Source organism: Vombatus ursinus, unplaced genomic scaffold (assembly GCF_900497805.2).
Source record: "Vombatus ursinus unplaced genomic scaffold, bare-nosed wombat genome assembly UNPS02011572.1, whole genome shotgun sequence".
Lineage (NCBI taxonomy): Eukaryota > Metazoa > Chordata > Mammalia > Diprotodontia > Vombatidae > Vombatus > Vombatus ursinus.
Genome location: NW_020951350.1, coordinates 3,742,877 through 3,750,627, shown reverse-complemented (window position 1 = coordinate 3,750,627; position 7,751 = coordinate 3,742,877). Strand labels below are relative to the sequence as shown.

The 7,751-nt window shown below is 41.7% G+C and overlaps 1 protein-coding gene across 2 annotated transcripts in view; it reads left to right on the top strand.

Moving 5' to 3' along the window:
- Nucleotides 1–2,325: 2,325 nt before the first annotated feature.
- SIL1 (SIL1 nucleotide exchange factor) overlaps nucleotides 2,326–7,751 on the top strand; it is a 268,182-nt gene continuing 262,756 nt past the window's right edge. For both annotated transcript variants that reach the window (XM_027856499.1, XM_027856498.1), the window contains exon 1: nucleotides 2,326–2,424. The gene's annotated coding sequence lies outside the window, so the exon portion shown is untranslated. The remainder of the gene's footprint in view (nucleotides 2,425–7,751) is intronic.

Sequence of the window (7,751 nt, the reverse complement as noted above, 5' to 3'; positions counted from 1 at the left end):
GCTGCCTGTGATTCAGTCTTCTGAGGCCTGCTCCAGGTTTGCTGCGGCCTGCGCACCTACGCTGAACTGCGCTCCTCTCTCTGCCTGGCGCGATATACCTATCCAATCAACCATCCAGGTTGTCTTGGGCTGGAAATTTGTTTCACTGTGTCTTTTTGTGGGTTCTGCTGCTTTAGAATTTGTTTAGAGCCATTTTTTGTAGGTATTTGGAGGGGTTTGGGGAAGAGCTCAAGCAAGTCACTGCTTTCCCTCTGCTATCTTGGCTCTGCCTCTATACTCACCTTTATGCCTGAGCCTAGACCTGTTTCTGGGGTAGATTAATGAACAGTCTGCCTCCAGAACTGTTTGCTCATATTTTTTATAGTCTCTTGATGTCAAAACAGTTGTTGTGAGGACCGAATTGTAAAGCATTTAGCATAATGCCTGGCACATGGTTGTTGTTGTTTGTCCTTTGTTTTTGAAGAGGACCTATGACATCACAGGGTGATGTCTTGACTTGCATGTGAATTGGATTTGAGTGAGGCAGAATTTCACAAAATCTTCAGCCTCACTCTCTCTTCCAGAGTCATAGAAGTCCAGTGGCAAGACAAAAGTCAGGATGACTGGTGATGGCCCAGGATGCAGTGCATGACCTTGGAGTCTTTCATGTCTGACCAAGTTTTACGTGCTCACCAGTGCATGCTTCAGCCACCTTCATGGCCATTGGAAAAAATTGTTCTCATGCGCCCAATCCACTGGAGTAAATCTTCACATGCTTGGGGTAGACAACCCCCTTCACCCAATTAATTGACAAATTCGAAATCTGTAGGTTACCCTCAACCTGGTTTAGCTCTTTTGCTGAAAAGATTTACCAGGGTGTGGCCACTGTGCACATTACAACTTCTTGGAGCCACAGGTGAGAGCTGAGTGCCAGGTAGACACCAAAGACTGATGCTCAGCAGGCCCTCACACCAGAGGTGCTAGTCTTCCTTGAACAACTCATAACCCCCTGGCACATAGTAGGTATTTAATAAATGCTTGCTTTCTTCCCCCCCCTTCCTTCAGTCAGATGGAGAGATACCTTCCCCATTGTATGGTTATGCCTTCAATACGGATATGTCGTATCTATACCCTAGGTCCAACTCTCCATGCTCCTGGAATGCGTTATAATCAGTCATCCTTGTCTCCTTCCACTCCAACCTTTTACCCTCAGAGTTTGCAAATTCATTTATAATAACTGACATTTACACAGTGCTTTAACGTTTGCAAAAGGAAAAAAAAGGCACAATTATCATTAATCCCCCTTTTTATGTATAAGGAAAACAAAGATTCAGAAACTTTGTGTCAAAGGCAAGAATGAAATCCTGGTATTTCTGACTCCAGAATCCATACGCCCAACCTCTGTATATTTCTTGACAACACCTTTAAAAATCATTACAAACCAAAAAAAATTACAAAGTAAAAATATTCCTTAGTTATATTTGGACATCATTAGGGGATTATATACTTTAAATTATCTACCCTTCCAATAGTAGAAACAAGTAATCATATTTTACACATGATGATGTGAGCAAAATGACAAACACAAAACATATAAATGCCAGCTATAATTATATTTTGAAAAGGGGAAGGGAGAGAAGAATTTTTTTTTTTTAAATTCCCAGTTTAGCAGACCCATACATGGAGAGCTGGACAGGGAATCTGGAAGAGCTGAGTTCAAATCCAGCCTCAGACACTTCCTAGAAATGTGACACTTTCCCTCATATTTGAAATGGAAACAATGATAATAATAACAATAACAACATCTATCTTCCAGGGTTGTTGTGTGGATCAAATGAGATAATATTTGTACAGGTCTTTTCAAACTTTAGAGCGCTAAGTGCTATTACCATTATCACAGTGCCTGGAACATAGTACTTGATTAATAAATGTTTATCGACAGGTTTTCAGTGGGAGATGGGGAGAGAGGAATTCCTTTTTTTCATTCCAAATCCGCTTTTCTTGTATCCCCAGCTTATTGACACATAGAAGGAATGTATCTATTTGCTCAGTGCCTTGGTTTAACTGGAGAGGACTTTTTGACTACTTCTGCCTCGGGGGAGGATACAGAAATTGGATTCTTATAACGACATCTGATTGGCGGAGGGAGACGTGCAGTAATCTACGCACGCAAAGGGGCGGGGCCTCAGTGATGGAGGACGTAATCCCGCCAGCTCAGGTCTAGGGGAAACTGCTGGGGGCGGAGCTACCCCTGTCAAGTCCCGGCAGCTTGCGATTGGGGAGTTCGGTGGGTGACGCATTATTAAGGCGCGGGGAGCGGGGGGGGGGGGAATTTGCTAGGTCTGCGGCTGCGCACGGGAAGGGACGCTGGTGGCTGCCCCGGGCGCCGGGAATTCTGGGGGCTGCGCAGGTCTCCTCTGTTTGCTACTGGGAGGGAAATGGAAGGTAGGGGCGTTGAGTTTCGGAGCGGGGCTCCGGCTGTAGCTCCCGGGGCCTTGTCGGCCCTGCCACCGGTGGCTTCGCCATCATTGTCCCCCGTCCCCGGCGCCTCCCTTGTAGAGGGTGGTCCTCTCACCCTCCGTACGAGGCCCCGCCTCTCCCCCCTCTCCCCGACCACTCCCACAGGAGACCCTCCCCCCTCTCCCTCCCCCCCCCACCAGTTTTGTCCGACGTCCTGACCCCTGGGACTTGGCCGTTTCCTCTTTACTTTTCTGGACTAGCTGTGTCCACCACCTGGCTGGCCCCTGGGGGAGGGCTCCCTGGAGCGGGGCAAGGGGAGGACGTGGGGCGCTGTGGAGCTTGGTCCACGTGTCGGGGCAAGGGAATGCAAGTGAGGGCCAGGACCTCTGGGAAACTGAGGCTGCTTTCCTCTATCTCTTGGGCATCCACTTCTGTATCCATTTTTTTGGGGGGGAGGTGGGATATTTGTAAGTTTCTGGACCTGTTGTATTTCTAATGGGTTTTCCTGCCTCTGCGAACAAACCAGCCAAACTCAGTAACAAAGCACAAGCATTCTCTGGAGCAGGGAGCAGGTCAGACCTTGAGAAGAAATGACCTCTTAGTGTGGGCAACAGAAGGCAGACTCTTAGTTGGGGCATAACTTTGTTATTCTTTCCTGTATGTAAATGCAAGTGGTAATTCCGAAGGTGCAAAGGGTGCTTTGGATTATCTCCCTTTTAAATGTTACTTCCCCTTTTCTCTCAAAATAATGGCATTTGTATGTTTCATTAAAATTTACAAAGCATTTAACCAATATTATATCATAGATTTTCTTTACAACAACCCTGGGAGGCAGTTATTATTTTTAGTTTTACAGAGAAGGAAGCTAAGGCACAGAAAGGTTAAGTGATTTGCCCTGGGACACACAGCCGGGAAGTCTCTGAGGCCAGATGTGGATTCAGGTTCAATCCACTATCCATTCTGTCCACTGCACCACTTTGGTGTCTCTAAAATATTAGCAAGATGTTGAGGTCTGATAGAACTCTCTTGATAAGAGGCCTACTGCTACTACTGGTTAGGATTTATGTAGTTCTTTATAGTTTGTCAAGTGCTTTACCTGTATGAATTCTGTTATTATTAGCCTCATTTTATAGATGAGGACACTGACATGTTAGTCGCATAGGGGGGCGTCACATAGTAAATGCTACTATGTATCTGATTTTGGCTTCAATGAGACAATTGCCCCTTAGTTTCTGGAGATGACTGACCGTTTTAAACATAGGCTTTCTCTTAAGAATTTGAAGTCAGAGGATCTGTTTTAACATCTTACCTCTGTAACTTAATAAGCTATGTCTTTTTAGGCAAGCCATTTTATCTTTTTTGGGCCTTAGTAAATGAAGAGGTTCCATCAAATGTCCTGTAAGGACTTTTCTACTTTCATGCTGTTTTTGTCGTATAGGTTAAAACATCAGTCCTAAAGCATGGTCTTTGGACCTCTGGAGATCCATGAGACCTTTCAGATGACTTGACAGGTGAAAATTATTTTCATAATAATACTAAGTTGTTATTTAACTTTTTATTCCTATTCTCTTGAGTATACAGTGGAGTTTTCCAGGTTCCACATTGGAACTAACTTTTAAGAAATTACCATTTGTCCAGTTTTGGTGTAATTTTGGTGTATCAAAGAATGTCCATGGTTATCTGAAAGAGCTATTAAAATACTCTTTTCTTTTCTAACTGCATGAGGCTGCATTTTCTTTATATACTTCAGCTAAAAGAACATATTGTAACACATTGAATGCAGAAGCAGATATGATAATCCAACTGTTTTCTCTTAGGCCAGATTTTAAAGAGATTTGCAAAACCATGTAAAACAGTGACAGTCTTCTAATTTTTGTTTCAGAAAATATGATTATTTTTTCATTGAAGTGTTATTCATATGATTATGTAGTGGATTTATTGTTATTTTAAAATGAGTAACATTTTAAAATTTATTAGTTTTAATTTCTGATATGGTAAATATTAGTAGATGTAACTCAGGTAAACAAAAGCTCTCTGGAGTCCTCAATTTTTCAGTATAAAGGGGTCCTGAGATCAAAAAGTTTGAGAAGGGAAAGAATCATTTCCCTGTTTTAAGGAGGGTAGGTGAATGAATATATAATAAAGGCAAGCACAAATATCAGCAAAACCCAATTGTGTGATGCTTAGTCTCCGACCTTTCCTAAATCTCCTTATAGATTTCTCAGTGATAGAAAGCTTTGTTACTTATTTTTTTCTTGGATCAGGGAAGAAAGAGTAAGAGGTGTTATTAAAAAATAATGAGGTAAATTTTTTACAAATTCATTAATTATCTCCAAATAATTATTATCCTTCATAGCCTCTTTTGAAGACTGCATTCTATTGCAGAAATGCTGTTTAAAATGCTTTTTGTATTTTTTCAGAATTACCTTTGGGGACAGTTTGAGAAACAAAATAAAAATAGTTGTATTTTATTCAGTTACACCTAGTTTTTGACCAAGAAGGTTATTTGCCAGATCCACCCACATTAATTGATCCAACAGGTAGTGGAGATAAAAAGTAAAAAAATGACACAAGGAACTTGTTTTGGGAAAGAGGATGCAACATATGAGGATCAGCGATTATTTGAGGCAGGTTAGAGCACTAACAAGTGAGGGTATCAAGAAAGGCTTCCTGAAGGAGGTGAGGTATGAGCTGATCTTTGAAGGAAGTTAGGAATTCTAAGAGGTTGAGATGAATACATTCCATATATTAAGGACAGTGTTAAAAGCAAGGAGCCTTGAGATGGAGTGTTGAGTTTTAGGAAATGTCAAGTAAATCTCTTTAGAAGAGAGTGCATTAAGGATAATAAGAAATAAACCTGGAAAGGTAGGTTAGAACTAGATCATGAAGGGCTTTAAATTCCAAGATGAGGAGTTTGTATTTTCTCCTAAATACAATAGGGAGTTACTGAAGACCGAGCAGAGAAGTGATGTGATTGGAATTGTGCTTTAGAAAGATTATTTTAATTTGGCAGCTCTGTGGAGGTTAGATTGGAGAGGAGAAAGACTATCTGCCGGCAGTCCAATTAGGAGGTTTTTGCAGTAGTCCAAGTTAAAGGTGATAAGGATCTGAACTAGGGTGGTAGCCTTATGAATGGAAAAAGGGGAAAGACTCAAGATGCTGTAAGTAGATCGAACTAGCTTAGAACTGAAATGAGGGGGTGAGGGAGAGGAAGTAGTTGGGCTTAATTCTGAGATTAATTTTTCACTGTTTGCAGAGATCAAATCCACTCTCAAAGGATGAAGATTTGCCTCCACTGGAGGTATTAAAAGAATGTTACACAATGTTTGCACATAGTTCAGTCAGTCACTCAGCAAATATTAAGTTCCTGCTGTGTGCCAGGCACTGTGCTAGGTGCTAGGGATAGAAGTACATAGAGCAAACTAATCCCTATATGCAGTGAACTAATAATCAAACAGAGGAGACAAGTACATATAAAATACATGCAGCAGAAATAGAAAATAAATACATGTTTGTACAAGTTAATTCAGTAGTCAATAAATATTAAACACCTAAACACAGTCTAATGGGGGAGACAGCAAACAAACATATGTACAAACAAGCTATGTACAGTACAGGATAAATAGGGAATAATTAAGAGGCTGGGCACTAGAATTGAGAAGGGTTGGGAGAGAGATGGAGTAGACAGGATAAGTAGTTTTGAGAATCACCAGCAGAGAGATGATAATTAAATCCGTGGAAGGAGATGACATCACCAAGGTAATCTGAGAGGGAAGTAAACTTCCAACTATTGGGATTAGGAAAGACTTCGTGTTGAAGATGGTACTTAAGCTGCATCATAAAAGAAGAGACGGATTATATGTCATAGGAAGGAGTCAGTTCCAGACATGAGGGACAGGCCGTGCAAAGGCATGGAAATAGGAGATGAGATGGAGGAACAGAGAGAAGGCCAGTTTGGTTGGATTGCTGAGTGGATCCCAGGTTAAGAACAGTTGCTTTAGAGCAGTGGTTTCTATATTTTTCCATAATGGTAAAACCCTTCATTTTAAACAGAACTGGCAGAATCCTTATAGTAAAATCCTCTATAGTAATTTTTCATTCCTGTGAGCAAAAGCATAAGGTTAATTTAAAACAAACTTGAGATGTTTCAGGGTTCCTTGCAGCATAGTTTAAGAAACATCTGTAAAGTTAAACTACATAGCTCTCTACTGATGGAAACTATGAGCCCCTTCAGTGTACCTCTACTTTCTCCCCTCCCCCATTTTACAACAGAGTAAGGGGAGGGATTAGTTATCCTTAGTCCAAGAGATTAAAATTATGTCACAAAGACAAGCCTCTAAGCTATTGGAGGGAAGGATAGCTGCACTCCATAGAATGAATTGGGGCCAGGAGGAAAAAAATCCATCAGTCACTGGGGCCAGGAAAAAGGAAAAAAGAACATTATAGAAACTGCAAGGTCTGTGTGTCTAGAAACAGGTTTACTACACTAGAGGCAGTAGGTGGCACAGGCCTTCGACCTGGAGCCAGGAAGCCCTCATTTCAGATACTTCAGATACTAGTTGTGTGACCCTGGACAAGTCAACCTCTATTTGCCTCATTCCTCTTATGTAAAATGGGGATAATTAATAGCCACTTGCCTCCCAGGATTGTTACGAGGATCAAATGAGATTATATTTGTAAAGTGTTTAGCACAGTATCTGGCAGATATTAGGTGCTTAATAAGTGCTTCTTTCTTTCTTTCTCTCCCAGATTCATTGGTCCTGGTGAGGGACCTAGTAGGGAGTGGAAATACTTTCATCCCATTGCCACTTCCAGGTGCACTGTCTCTCTCTTTTTTTGGGGGGGAGTGGGGAGGAGTGAGGCAATTGGGGTTAAGTGACTTGGCCAGAGTCACATAGCTAGTAAGTGTTATGTGTCTGAGACCGGATTTGAACTCGGGTCCCCCTGACTCCAAAGCTGTTGCTGTATCCACTGCACCACTTAGCTGCCCCCAGGCTCTCTCTACCACCACGCAGTATCTTTGTTCTTTGAGGTTCATTTAGATTTATCACCCAGTTAAGATTCTGATAACTTGTCTACCCGACTTCCAGGACATTCTCTTTGTTTGATGAATTCAATGCCTCCCTCACAGTCTTTAACATACATATTGATACTTCCTCAAATTCCTTAGTCCCTCAGTTCCTTAGCACACTCATTTCCCCATCACTTATTCCCCCACCCTTAACCCAGCTTCACATAGAGATGGACTTATTCTTAATCTTGCTATCACTCACAAGTGTTCCACATCCATGGTCATGAACTCTGATATTGCT